Genomic DNA, 16,257 nt, shown 5'->3' with positions numbered 1-16,257 from the left:
TAATCTATTAGTTTTCTTACATTACTCAACAAGCAAATGTCATTTTCATAGATCCTGTTTTTTTTTGCATTCTATACGAATATCACTGATAAAAAAATAAAGTAGATACATGTTTTAAAAACCCCAGTAAAAATAGCTCAGAAAAATCAGAGACACGGCTATGACATGTCCTCTCTCAGAAGAGAATAAATAAAAACCGTTACAATTTCTAGAAATAATTTTATGAAAAATAGCTAACTTAAAAACCTGGCTGTGATAAAGACTTTTTAATCCAAATTCTTCACATATAATGGGAATGTACTGGACTTTATCAGTCATATTTTAAATTATTTCATTTGAAGTATTCATGGGAGAAACAAGGAGATTTAGGTTAGACAGAAAACTATGCTTTCACCACCTAACATACATAACAATGTAAAATCAAGCAAAAAGCTTACCTAATCCATTTCCCTCCTGAGACAGATCCTGAAGGAGACAGAACAGAGGTCTAGTGTTGCACATTCTCATTTTTAGATTAGACTTTAAATATAAAAAGCTTCTGGATAAAGATTTGAATGTGGCATTTCCTTGGTCTGTGAAGATCCTTGGACTCATCAGTCAGGGTGGGAATGCCCAGTAATCCTTGCCACCAGAAACTAAGAAGTTGCTAAGGGTTTAACTAAGTTTTCTCCATCCCTAAGACTACCAGTAAATGAAGGACAGGGTGAAAATGACTTATTCTCAGTACCTAGAAATGGGACCAAGAAATTGCCTAAGGCCATGCCACTAATTTGGGGTATTAAAGGCCATAGCAGCTTCCACTGTTGTCCCTAAGGCTCCCTAACAAGCAGGAAAGTAAAACCAAAATCACACTGATGCCTCCTATTCCAACAGAGAGAACAAAAGACCAATCTAAATAGGTCTCTCCTGCAAAGAAAGGGCAGGGGAAATAAAAGACAACTTGAAGAAAAGAAACCATAACAAGAGTTTTAGTGTTGTTATTAAACTCTTAGGGTGTTTCAAATATAGCATAAAAATAAAAACACTGTTACTAAGAAAATAATTTTCAAGTAAAAAGATTTAATTGAATTGGAGAAAAACATGATCACTAACGAAAATAAAAATGGTATCCTAGAATTATTGAAGGAAACTATCTCAAAACACAGGATGAAAATATTAAAAGAAAAGTACATGAGATCCATGCGATCTAATGTGAAAATAATAAGACGTGATCATTAAACAAATAAGAGAAATTTATTTTAATACAGAAAGGAGAACCTAAATCTGCAAATTTACACCTTCACCAACATCAGGAAGTACACCCGGAATTATAATAAAAAATATGATCAAACTGTAAGTGTAAGGAGAAAATAAGTATCAAGCTCTCTGGAAAAATGTGTAAATAACTTACAGAAGAAAAATAATCAGGCCAGACATGGTGGCTTACTCTGTAATCCCAGCACTTTGGGAAACTGTGGCGAGTGGATCACCAGAGGTCAGGAGATCAAGACCAGCCATGGTGAAACCCCTTCTCTACTAAAAATACAAGAATTAGCCAGGTGTGGTGGTATGCAATTGGAATCCCAGCTACTCGAGAGGCAGAGGCAAGAGAATTGCTTGAACCAGGAGGTGGATGTTGCAGTGAGCTGAGATCATGCCACTGCCCCACTCCAGCTTGGGCCACAGAGCGAGACCCCATTTCAGAAAAAGAAAAAAAGAAAAGATAAAGAAAAAAAAAAAGAATCAGTATATAGAGTAACAAAAAGATATAGAGTAATATCTGTAGACAAAAGGTTGTGGAATAAATCTACAGACTACAGAGAGATAAGAATGGCAAAGTACAACCTTATTATTTAAATTATTTGTGATCTACAGAGTAGAAATATAGCCATCACCTGTGGGCTTCTTAGAAAAACAGAATATCAGCCTTCATCCCAGACTTACAATGTCAAGTCTGCATTTTATTAAAATACTAACATATTCATATGCCCATTAAAATCTGAGAAGTTTAACCTAAGAAACATATAGCAGTCAATTTTCACATATCAGATTAAATAAATATATGTGTAAACTAATAAATGTTTCAGACTATGTCTCCTGCATACCAATTTGAGGAAAATAATAAATAATCATTAAAAAAAAAACCCACACACACAACCCAAAACAAACAAAGACCTCCAAAGGAAATAAAATGTTTACACTGTTTGCAGTGAAAAATAATTTTGTCTGGCTATATATCTATTTACATATGTACATATACACGCACACAAGTATATAATGATTGAGAGATTGATAATTAGTTAAGTGGTTATTAAGGATTCTTGAAACAGGAAAATTCTATTAGTAGAAAATATATTCTGTATATTGCATGGAAATACCAGAATTTCAATTATTTCTGTAAAACTTTAAGGTATATATACTTCATTTTGCAGAAGTTTAAAAATAAAGGGCAATTCAAACAATAGCAAGAAATGGCGAAGCAAAAGAGCAGTAATGCTCTTAAATTCAGACATAAAATCAAAGATACATTTGGAACATTTGCAGAACATTTTCATATCGTTGACTATAAAGTGCTTAAAATTCTTAAAGTAAGACATTTAAACGCCTACATTTTAGAAATCAATAGAATGAAATGCAAATAATAAAAATGATTGAAAATTATAACTTCTTTGAGATTAGGAAAGCTATGTTTAGATAGCCTTTGTGTCAAAGAAGAAATTCAAAGTGAAATTATAATCTATCTACAAACAAATGAAAAAGAGTATTTCCATATAAGCCTTTGCATGTCTTTAATTTACTTTTAATGCTTTTATTATTTAATAAAAAAGAAAAATAAATAACCTTGTACTAATCTTCTAAAAACTTAACAAAAGAACAAGTTAAACTCCCAGCACTTGGGAGGCCAAGGTGGGCGGATAACCTGAGGTTGGCAGTTCGAGACCAGCCTGACCAACATGGAGAAAGCCCATCTCTACTAAAAATACAAAATTAGCCAGGCGTTATGGTACATGACTGTAATCCTAGCTACTAGGGAGGCTGAGGCAGGAGAATTGCTTGAACCCGGAAGGCGGAGGTTGCAGTGGGCCTAGATCATGCCATTGTACTCCAGCCTAGGCAACAAGAGCAAAACTCCATTTCAAAAATAAATAAATAAATAATAAAAAAATAAAAAAGTTTTCTAGAAATATAAGTTCCTTAATTTAAAAGCTGAAAATATTAAAATATTAAAGAACTAAAAATCAAAACAAAAATAAATACAAAATTTTGTTATTTTAAAATACACAAAAGAAGAGACAACTTACTAGAATTTGTTTAAGTACAAACATTTTATATATGTATATAGAGGGAGAGAATGAGAAAGAGAGAAGGAGAGAGAGAGCAAGAGAGAGACAGAGAGGGAAAGAGAGAGAAAGAGAAATAGAGTCAGATAAAAGGATGGAGAAGCCAGAAAAACTGGACAAGTTTAGGAATCAAAGAGATAACCATAAATTTAGAAGAAAAAAATCATTGAGATTTTGTTTTAAAAGATGCATAAATTCAGTTATATGGCAAACTTAAAGGACATTATTTTTTTTTCTGGAAAAATGCAATGGCCAAAATTAATCAAAATGTAATTTAGATATTAGTTGTAATGTCATCGTTGTTACAAGTTTCATTTTGAAACTACTAATTTCTAAGTCATTGATTTTGGGGGTCATCTGTTTATTAATGTTTCATTGAATTATTTTCAAAGATTGTGATCTGTAAGACTCCCTTAGGGAATATAAACAATTGTTTAAAAAGCTGTACTTTGAAGCCAGACCTGTATCAAATCTCAGCAACATGTGGTCAAGACATAAGAATGAATGAATTCAGACCACTTCAGACTGAGAAAACCATCATCTCTGAGGTCATTTTACCATTTCCCTTTCTAGTCAGGTAACTTCATCTAGTTCTCAGCCAACTTATCTTATTCCTAGCAAATTCATTTGCATTAATCTTGGATCCACTGACAATAAATACTTCTAAATTATTTGAGTTACTGTTATAAGAAAAATAATGAAGATTCAAATTCTATGCTGCTGACAAGATAGAAGGCCACAGAATCAGTGCCAGCTGAACAGGTACTACACATGCACTACTTTGAAGGGAGTTTTAGACTCGTATTAACTACTCACAAATGGATATATAAAGGAAACATTTCATTAAAAATTTCAGTTGTCACACTACCTGCTGTAGCTTTAAAGGGATTCTGAGAAAGTCAGATACACAGAATGTTTCTGCAACTGGGAAGACATTTCATTCATAACATGTACCAGGAAACTGGAAAACAAAGTAGAATTGCCAATACTGCAACACATCAATTGATAGGTTAAACTGCAGAGAGAAAAAATGGAAAAATGTTTAAGAAAGTTGAAGGACAAACAAACATCTTAGTAGAGAGAAAAATTAAATTGCCTAATGATAACTGCAACAGAGGAAACTCTGCTTGTATTGGTTTTAACTAACACAACTCATAAATATTACATATACATTGCGGGAAATGAAATCTAGTATACCAATGATTTCTAGTTATTTTCTGGCACAAAATTTGAAAACAGAAAGAGAAGAATTATCTTAAAATTAGACTATGCTTGAGAAGAAATTTACAGAAAGATGAAGATGAAGTGGTGCTAGTAAATACGTTATAGTACCTGGCATCATTAGTTTTTATTTATAAAATTTGACACCAGAGGCAGAGACTGTTACTCTCTAAAGTATATCATATGTGTATATTTGAAATGTGCATAATGCACATATTCCTCATTGTGTATATTTACCTGTATATTATGTATGATTCATATATTCTATGCAGTCTTATATAAACATGGTATATAATATATAAAATACATGAAGTATTGTAAGCAAAAGCATCTATGAAATCAAGTCAAGGTTATCAAATATAATCATTTACAAGGTCAATAGAAGCAACATTCAAATGTATGAATATTTAACTCTTTGAGTTTTCTTCCAGATGAGCTATAGTTACAATGTTTTTAGAATAAAATATAGTTCTAGAAAATTTTGCAGAAAAGCCATCAAATTCATGAAAATCCATAGGAAAGAAAAGTAGAGTGGATATACCTTAATAAAATACTGGCAAAACAGTTGATGTATCTGAAATTTTATCAAATGAGAATAGAGAAAATAAATTTATGCCAGCTAATTTCCAGAATAAATTTAGAGTCCAGGTAGGCATGAGATAAATCTTATAATGCTTGACTAGAGTACAGAAATTATTTAATTACAGAAGATGCTGTAAATCAAGTCAAACTAAAAATGTTGGCAATGACCAAATGTTGGAATAAGCAGCGATATCCACCTAAGGAGGCAAGACAAAGACATCAATGAGGCAGAGCATGATTTATTTCTCCATTATTATATTAACCATGGTTATAAATATTTATTTTAGAGAGACATATAAATATTTATTTTAGAAAGACACAAAAATTTTTTCTGTTCTTACTCTTCCCATTCTCCCTAATATAAGGATTAAAACTTGAGAAAACCGGTCCGCCTCTTGTTTTGTTTTGAGTGGAATCCACGTTAACAGAAAATAATGATATAGGACAAAAAAGCTATCTGAACAACGCAGTGACTTAATTTGTGTGCTAAATGCTATTCTTGGATATTTCTTTTCAACCTCCAAAGATTACGACCACCAAATCTTAGAGCTTTTTTAAAACAGAGATTTGATATTTTTATACCTTTCAAACCTTCCAAGTATGTTCTTTTATAAAATAAAGAACATTTATTACAACTAAAAACTTAAAAAAATTATCATACTAAGTTGAAGATTATCTTAAAAATAAGTATTAGTCGGTGAAAACTGTCAACATTTTTAATGTTAATAATGTTATTAATAATTATTGGCATTTATATCCCATTGATTCTTCCAAAGGCTGTAGTTTTTTTTTTTTAAATTTAGTCATAAATTTTGAAGTAGCTATAATGTTAATTCTAACACTCTTTGTTGTGACATAGAGTTCTCAAAATCTTTACAATGATTATCTGTTACTATCTCCACATTATAGGCAAAAAAGTGAGGCAGACAGTCTCTTTTGTAAATTCAGTAGAATCTGTAAACTCTAAGAAATACTGGGCAGTCTTTTTCAATATTTTATTTCTATTCTATATAGATTGGCCTAACTTTTATTCAATTTTCAATGTCTCCCATAACAAAATAAAAACTATTTCAGCAATACATTTAAAGACATCCACATTGTTTTAAATTGCTAATCAATTTTTGGCATGAACGTAAAACTGTCGAACATTGATTAAATCAATGTGTTTATAAATATGTCAGATTATAGCCTTAATAATAATTATAGATGTAGATCTATTTAGAGTAATTCAATATAAAGATGGATATCTAAGATACTTGAGATTTATATTAATGGTGATGGTCTTAAACTCCAAATGCAGCATTTTAACTAGAGATAATACATGTCTTTTGAGTGCTAGTGCCATCAATGTGGCCAAGTAATTCTTTTGCAAAACCTCTTTGTATGTAAAAGGAAATTAGTAAATACTAAAATGTTTCAAAAATCTAGTTCCCAAATTGGTAAAGTCATCTTTGTAGGAAAAAAAAAAAAATGAGACTCTAGAATTCTGTGTCATTGACGTATTCCTACTTTAAGCTATCTAGGCCTGTGAGATATTTTTCTGTTAAGTTATTAAAAAAAGAGGACAGGAAGGCACCTCCTTGTCAATCTTGGTATGTATCTACACACACACACACACACACACACACACACACACACAAACTAATGGAAATAAAATTTAAGAAATATGTTTAAATAGACATGTGCTTTTAGTAGAAAACAAATATGGCTTAGTTTTCTAGCTAGGAGAGGATATGTTGCTGTTATTAACCTCCAAATTTCAGTGGTGTATCTCTTGTTCATATTACATGGCTAGTATGGACTGGCGAGGTTTTGTTACGCATGTTTACTCAGGTACCTAGGTTGATAACGGCTCTGCCACTGTGGAATTAAAACTTCTGCAACATGTGACAGTTGAGTTGACATGAAGGGAGAAAAATTGGATGAGTGTGGCACATCAGCTTTCAATGACCTCCTATTCAAAAGAGAAACCCACTATACAATTGGTTACTGCTCTTCAGACACAAAAACACATATGGTCCCAGCCAAATTGCAAAGCAAACAAGAATATATAAGGAATCATTTGGACTATCTAGTGAGTCCTCATTGCCTCTACTAGAATAGACATTTGAAAGCAATGATGATAGAGGGACAGACTAAATATTTCTGGAATAAAAAGCTAATGACCTGGAAAAAAGTGTTGGATACGTAATTCAAACTATACAATATTAATTCCAAATAGATCAAAATTCTAACTATAAACCATGAGACAAACAAAAATGCTAGAGAAAGACAAGAAAGTTTTTTCTTAATTAGAGAAACTTTTGTTTTAAAACTATGACACAATCTCAAAGTAGAAATAAAAAGATTGAAAAAACAGACTATATAAACAAAAAATTAGTTCTTTTTTTTTGACTGACCCAAAAATACTCTAAAGTCAAAAGATAAATAGCAGAGCACAAACAATCTTGGCAAATTATGTCATAAAAACAGATTACTCTTGCTAAAAAGCTAGAAGATTCTAGTGAATGATAAAAAATTAATAATCTAATAGAAAAATATACAAAGATATGTGCATTGCACCAGAATTATACTTAAAGTATGAGATACTAAGAGGTCAATTTGATGGTATATATTAAAATTATAAATGATCTCCCATACTCTGTGAGACATTAGCTCTACATCTAAGAATATCCCACATGATTATGCAACTTTATGTGAAACAAAACATTTGACATATTTTCACTGAAGTATCACTTATAATTTCAAACAATTGGGAACAACCAAAGTGTTTATCAATAGAGGACTGAATAAAATTCAGTTAATCCATCCAAAGGAAAAGTCTGCAGCAGTAAAAATAATAAAAAAGACTTTATGTTTGAAGTTGGGAATATTTTAAAAAATGTTTTAATGGAAAACAAGCAAAATATAAATATTGCTTATATATACACGCTTTTATGTAAAATGGGGGGAGGGGATAATTCATAATTGTATTTTCTTATCAGACATAAGGAAACTCAAGAAAGAGTTTGAGAAGGATGGAAACCAAGAAGATAGAGGACTGTGATTCAAGAAAATATTTTCATTGTTTACATCCTTATACCTTTTGACTGTTACACTAAATAAATGTAATAACAAAATCAAACAAATTGCTCAAAAGTGAGATGTGATCTGACCAGATAAAAGTACTGTGTTGTTTGAATTATTTATTCTAAACATCATTCTTATATTTCTGAAATACTGATAGAATTGTAATATCCTCCACATAGTCAGTCCTTATTTAAACTAAAATCAGTTAAAATACCTCTATTTTTCACAGTCATTGCTTACTAATAAGAAGAACATATTTCCCATTCAGTTATTGGGCATTTTCTGACCAATAGTATGTGGCTTGAAACTCTTAATGCTTCCTTTTATCCTGGTATATTCAATACTTTTCAAAATGTTTAAAATTTTATCTAAAATATATCTATTTTTTTCTCACTATACTTCTTCATTAGCATAGCACCAAAGTACTTTTTCAAGCTACTGATTAAAATAGACAAAATTCTTGTCCTCTATATTTTTAGATCCATGGGACTATAAGTATGTGTGTGGCCAAAATAAATGAACATCCCAAGCAAATTGGGCAAGCACTGCAAAAGAGACATATGTGTAGTGCTATATATATGTTAAAGGTGGTCCTCTAGGTAGAGAGTTAGATAATCCCTCATAGAAGAGCTGATGCTTGATTTCTTCCAAAGAATGAACAGGAATTTGTCATAGAAAAACTGAAAATAACAACCCAAGCAAGAGCAAATGAACCCACATAAAAGTATGTTACTTCCATTCAGCCCACACCTGTTTAGTGACTATTAAGAAATACTTTTTCAAAGGTAGCTTAGTCAACTGCTATTTTACCTAACAGTTGTGTCATAGAGCCAGTATGTTTCTTTCTTGGTTTGCTTCATCAAATATCTTAAATTTCACATATGCCAGTGTTTCAAATCTCTTGCAGTCATATTAAAAATAAAAGTCATTCTTATGGCTCTTTATTATTACAGTATCCATTGCTAATCACTTTTTATTTAAAGATGATGCAAAATCTATTCAGTGTGCTTGATAAACTTCCTTGGGATAGGCTGTTTTGTAAAGTATTTTTCACATTTTCTTGGAGTCATAACTTCATTTACTTCATGTTAACTTATGGTACTTCCAGTTTATTAACTTCTTTTCTATTTCTCAAAAGGGTTTTAGATTCACCTACAAATATTTTTAGTATCCCAAGATATAATTTGTGGAGATCAAGAGATTTAGAATCATTGAGAGCAGTTATCTGCTTTTCAAAAATCTCATTTATTTTGAGCCTCAATTTTCTACTTCAAATATTTGTTCTAGGTCTAGAGGATATTTCCAAATAAATGTATTATCAACACTTCGAACTCAGCATAACCAAATATGTATTTGTCATCTTTATGTTTTCTTCTCCAACACAAAGTGGATACCGTACTGTCTACCTTTTTTTGGTCATTCATTGTACTATTTTTTTTTTTGTAATATAATGTTAAAATAATTATATATCTTTATTTTTTATATATTTGTAAGCAAAATCAAAATTTCTAATTATAAAATCAAACTAAGCAGGTAACTGAGGTCTGAATGTTAACATTTTTTGAGTCATTATTGAAAATATTTTACTGGAAAAGCATAATGGACTGTGTCAAATATTTCCATATAGCTGGAAACCAATTATTAAACTTATGTTAAAGGAACTTTCAGGAGCTAATGTAAAAGGCAGGAAGTAATACTTTAATTCCTCTTAAACACACCTGAGTAATATTTTACTTTGGCAGCTTTTGTCAAAAACAATCTGAAGGAAGTGAATTCTAATATTCCTCCTTAATTCCTTGAGGCGCCATTGCACAGAAGGAGGCAGTGATGACCAGTTAATAGTATGAATGTGTATTTATCTACTTTAGTCACATTATCTCTGTCTTTAGCTGAAAGAAATCTCAATAATAGCAACCATGCAGGAGACTGACTTTTTCAGCCTCTCTTAGAGCAAAGAAGACGATGTATGCAAGAGCTGAACATTGGCAACTTAGGTTAATCATGATATTCTCAGCGTAGACTCTTAACTATGGAAGCTACCACTTCCTTTTCCTATTTCATCTTGCTTCTTAGGACACATATACAATGACCAGGGCGATAGTAGCAATATAGAGAAAGAAGACTGTATGAGTCAGATTTCTCTAAAAGGACAGAACTAATAGGATATATGTATATATGAAGGGGAGTTTATTAGGATAATTGACTCACACGATCACAAGGTGAATTCCCACAATAGGCCATCTGCAAGCTGAGGAGCAAGGAAACCAGTCCGAGTTCCAAAACCTCAAAAAGTAGGGAAGCTGACAGTGCAAGCCTTCAGTCTGTGGCCGAAGGCCTGAGAGCCCCTGACAAATCACTGTTGTAGGTCCAAGTATGCAAAAGCTACAGAACTTGGAGTCTGTTGTTCGCGAGCAGGAAACATCCAGCACGGGAGAAAGATAAAGGCCGGAAGACTCAGCAAGTCTTGTCATTCCACTTTCTTCTGCCTGTTTATTCCAGCCACTCTGGCAGCTGATTAGATGGTGCCCACCCAGATTGAGGGTAGGTCTGCCTCTCCCAGTTCACTGACTCAAATGTTCATTTCCTTTGGCAGTGCCCTCACAGACATACCCAGGTGCAATACTTTGCATCCTTCAATCCAATCAAGTTGACACTCAGTATTAACCATCACAAAGACTAAGAACAAAACCTTGGAGTGACAGTGCAATGATCTAGAAGGCACTTGCTACCTTGATGGCTTTGTGGAGTCATTATGCTAGACTGAGGTGACAAAACTCCTGGTTCTTTTTTTGTTTTGTTTTGTTTTGTTTTGTTTTGAGAGGGAGTCTCGCTGCGTTGTCCAGGCTGGAGTGCAGTGACTCCATATCTGCTCACTGCAAGCTCCTCCTCCTGGGTTCATGCCATTCTCCTGTCTCAGCCTCCCGAGGAGTAGCTGCGACTACAGGTGCCCACCATCACGCCTGGCTAATCTTTTTTGTATTTTTTTTTTTAAGTAGAGACGGGGTTTCACCATATTAGCCAGGATGGTCTCGATCTCCTGACCTCAAGATCCACCTGCCTCGGCCTCCCAAAGTGCTGGGATTACAGCCGTGAGCCAATGCGCCTGGCCCTGGTTCTTTCTTATTTTTTTTTTTTTTTTTTTAAGAGAAAAATAAACTTCTGTATTATTTAATTTTGTACTATTTATGGGTGCAGTAAGGTTCTATGTTGTTAAATCTTGTTATGCAAATCATCTAAAAAATACACTTTGGGAGGTTACTGATAAACTGGACTGCATATCTGACCTCGTAGTATTTTCAAAACCTGTTTTAAATTAATTAATTACAATGTGCTAAGAAATACTGAAAACAAATTCCTCTTCTAATTAAATTAATGCAAATATATTGAATAAGAATGACTTCTGTCTTACTATTAATTTAGAATGTATCTAAAATTAAAATTTTCCAGTTTAATATTTTTTAAATTCTTAAAAGCAGAAATGCAAATGAAACATTATTTTTTCAAACAGCCTCAGAATCCATGAGATAAAGCCAAATTTATCCAGAATTAAAGAATAAAAATATTCTAATTCAAAGCAGATCAGCAGTCAGTAATCAACTATACCAAATTCAACAAATAAACACAACCAACACACATACACACATGCCCACAAACTCACAAAGAAAAATAGAAGGTACTTGTGTTTGTCTTTTGGCAAAAGATATATTTTAAAGTTAGTTAAGAAACAGAAATTGGTTGCACTTAATTCAAAAATACGGAATAGAAATCAGAGTTACAGCTGAAGACTAACAAATTTTAAACGTTAAACTTTGAACAAAATTTACTTTACACGCATTTATAAATAAATTATTTGGCAAGGTAAATTATGTTGTGGTATTTAGTCTAAGTTTGTTTTATCCTATCAGCTTAAAGATAATTTAATGTCGTTTTATCTCTGAGGTGACTATGCATTCCTAGAGGGAAAATTGTTTAAGGGCATAAAATATCTTTTCAAGACATTATTTGGATTTTGCATAAAAGCTGAATTGAATGGAACGTTTAATTTCTATATTTCTTATCTTTACTTTTGTAAATCAGATCATTTGAATTAAGCTAAAATTTAAGGCTATGTAAATATAAAGATGGCTCTGGAACTCTTATATTTAAAAATACTACTGTCTTTCATAAATGGCTCATAAAATTCAGATGATTTTGAGACCATGTGGACCAAAGATATTGTTCTAATTAAACTTTTAAACTTTAATTTTTGAGATGTAATATTTTCTCAGATAAACAATATCGGCAACATTACAAGTACTTTGAGGTTAAGTTGTACATATTTTCTGAAATTCCTTTGTAACCTTCTAATCTTTAGAATGATTAGTAGTACTGAGGTAATTAATTGTCTACACTTACCTGAGAATGCTTCTGAGAAAATGATTATATAAAACTGACAGTTAAATATAAGTTACCTACATAGGCACAATAACATTAATGTGCCTAGATGTGTATGTTTTTGTAGATATTCATGTAAATAAACTCAACCTATAGCTTGGCTCAGAAAAATCAAAGAGCAAAAAAGTATAATTTCAGAAAGATTCTTTACATAGTTTTCCCATTTATTTTGAAATATGTTTTAAATCCAGATGTCTTTGTCTTCAAAGTTAAATTAGGACCACTTCTCAGGCAATAGGCACTGTGTTCAGAATTGGCTAGGCCTAATTCTTAGTTATCTAGAGGAGAATTTATAAGAAATAAGCCTGCATCTCAGACCACCACCTTGTTTTCTATACTCAGGTATATCATTATAGAAACTTTTTCATACGGCTCAACACTAAAACAGTAAGATTTTTCTGTATTGTATTTTAGAGCGTTTAATGTAATTTGATTATTGTAGCCTATGATTTTAAGACATACTATTCTATTTTAAACACGTTATTTAGCAAATCATAACATTGTAATTTAAATATATTATTGGCTCACTTCTCAGCCTTTTGGCTAAGATCTAGTATAAATATATTATTTGTTTTCACTATAGCTATAGATATATATGCTACTATTTTGAAAATCTGACAACTCCTGAAGGCAAATAATTAAATTGAAATCTTCTCTTATTGCAACACAATGCTGACAAAAATAAAATTAAAAACATCTATATTGTATACTTAAGAAACATGTACATTATATTTTCTTTTAGATTTGACAGAAATAGTTGTTCTCCAAATTAAAACAAGCATTTTATTTCACTTTTAAAAATCTATATATGAATTCTAATTTCATTTTAGTTATAACAACAATTACATTAAATGAGCAAAATGTGTAGAAAATCCCTAGATATATAGTTATATTTAAGTACATATACATGCCTAAGTACATTATGAAGTAGTGCTGGAGAGTAACTGTAAAAATATCAAAAAGAATACTTGATTTCAAAGTTTATTTTCTTAACCACTATCCTATTAATTTCTCCAAAACAAAGCCACTTCACAATTTCAAATTTCAAATAATTACTATGGCTCAGATTATAATTACTAATATCATTTTCTGCTAAGAGGTATTGCAGGTTTATTTGATGCATATATGTTTCTATAGCTGGCTCAGTAAAGGTACGTAGTGATTATACGACATATGGCTTTTTTTTTTTTTTTTTGCCGGGGAAAAAAAATAAGATTTTTTAAATTTTATACATTTAAGATGACATGACAGTCATCTTTTTTTTTTTTTTTCTTTTGAGATGGAGTCTCGCTCTGTCTCCCAGGCTGGAGTGCTGCCGCGTGATCTTGGCTCACTGCAAGCTCCGCCTCCCGGGTTAATGCCATTCTCCTGCTTCAGCCTCCCGAGTAGCTGGGACTACAGGCGCCCGCCACCTCGCCCAGCTAATTTTTGTATTTTTAGTAGAGATGGGGTTTCACCGTGCTAGCCAGGATGGTCTCGATCTCCTGACCTTGTGATCCACCCACCTCAGCCTCCCAAAGTGCTGAGATTACAGGCGTGAGCCACCGCGCCCAGCAAGATGACATGACAGTCATCTTAAATGAGCTCCCACTGGCCAAATTATGATAGTTTGCATGTAACGACGTAAGAACTCACTATTTGTAAAACCAGGACTGGCACCTTAATAAAGTTTAAAATACAAATTATTTATTTTTTGTATCACATATATAATATTATTTTGTGAAGGAACAATGTTCAGGTGTAAGTTTTATATACATCAAATAGGCAAATGCAAACTTTTGCATAAAGTTTGTTATATTTTCTATCAACAGGAACCTTACAATTTTTCAGACTCACAATGTCTTGCCTATGAACACATTACTTAAGTCAAAGATAAATCTCATACTAAGTTGCAGTGTTACTAAAATGTTATAATTCATAAATATTTCATGTTAAGAACCCTATTAAAACATACAACAAACTCTACAGAATAGCCTTTTAAGCACCCCCAAAACAGTATCATGATTTGTATACAAGCAGGGAAATCACTTAAACTGAGGCATAGGGACCACAATAATATTTCCCTACTAAACTCTACAGTAAAATGCCATAGCTAAGTTCTGCGTTCACTCTTCCTGCATTCCAAAAAAGAATCTGAACAGCAGCCCCTGAATACCAGATATTCCCTCTGACATAGTCTACCCAAATGAGAGGTAAACAGAAAAACAATCCGACTTCTGATGGTATCTGGACTTCAGATGGTAGACTTCTGATGGGAGCTAACACTTAGTTCCTTGAAATCAACTAAGTGTTTGACACATATTAGGAAGAGATGCAGGGATTTCAAGGAGCTTTTACACTATCAGAAATGGCAAACACTTAGCTGATTGTGATATTCTTTCATGGTAAAGGCTTAGCATACACAATATCATGCATAAAGCTAAAATTTTTAAAGTGCAGTCATCTTCCTAGAAAACTCTTATTTTTTAAATACGTGTTAAGTCCAAGATATCGATTGTTAGATATATTCAGTCACACAACTTTCCTCAAAAGTCTTAAAAGATATAACAAAATTGAGAGGCTGCAATGGACAAATGTATTCATTGTTCTTGCCTATTCTCTGCTTTTTTCCAGCATGAAAGTTAATAAACACAAATCTTTCCTTAATATGTAATTTGTAGCAATGGTGCTGTTAAAATATTTCTTCAACTGTGCCATTGGAAAGAAATGATACTTATTTTAGTAATGTGATAGACAAGGAAACTTCAATATGAATTTAAAACAGAATGGACAAAATTTCAAAAAACAATGACTCATATGGTTTCTAGTTCAAGGCTGGAGTAATGCAAAAAGAAGCACTGAATAATAAATGGTGAGTAAAAAGATATATTTCACATTCTTCATTAAAACCTAATTAAGAAAGTTTGCTATCAAATTGAATTTTCAGATTATTAAGAATTAAAAAAAAATAGAACTCTTTTGTACAAGTCTTGAAAGACAACTCAGCTAACTATGGATTAGAGCACTAAATTGTCAAATATTTACATAACCAATATCCTAATTTTACATTAACTGTGTACTTTCTCTAATATTTCATCATAAATTTCAATTCCCATATAAGTCTACTTGCTAGGAAAGACAATGGACATTCCAAAAATACTGAAATATTTATTTAAGTATTTCCAAAGGTTATTGACATGTATACTTGAGAGGAAGATTAAACAAAAACTTATTGACAAAGCAGAGCATTTATTAAAAGATGATGCTTTTATTGACTTAAAATTTTAATTTGTGTTTATCACAGGGGATTAATTTACCCAAGAACTTTAATAAATATTAGCTACACGATATCACTTCTCTTGCTCTAATTTAGTAAATCTATGTGAAAAAGAAGATAAATCCACAGACCTTTTGAAGGAACTGGATCACCATTGCAGGCTCCTAAACACACCGAAAAACTGTGAGTTCTCTTGTTCTCTCAACAGCAAGGGTTGTGGTCTTGGGCAAGTTCTCAGTCCTGGCCACCAGCTGCCTGGAAATTGGCTGGGTACCTTTTAGGGGGCGCAGTGGGAGTGAGACCTCTCCTTAGCACTGCCAGCTGTATGGGAATGGGGTGAGGCCAGTGACTGCTGTTTCCCCCACTTCCCTGGCA

This window comes from Chlorocebus sabaeus, chromosome 7 (genome assembly GCF_047675955.1).
Source record: "Chlorocebus sabaeus isolate Y175 chromosome 7, mChlSab1.0.hap1, whole genome shotgun sequence".
In the NCBI taxonomy this organism is placed as follows: Eukaryota; Metazoa; Chordata; class Mammalia; order Primates; family Cercopithecidae; genus Chlorocebus; species Chlorocebus sabaeus.
Note: the sequence above shows the minus strand (reverse complement) of the source record.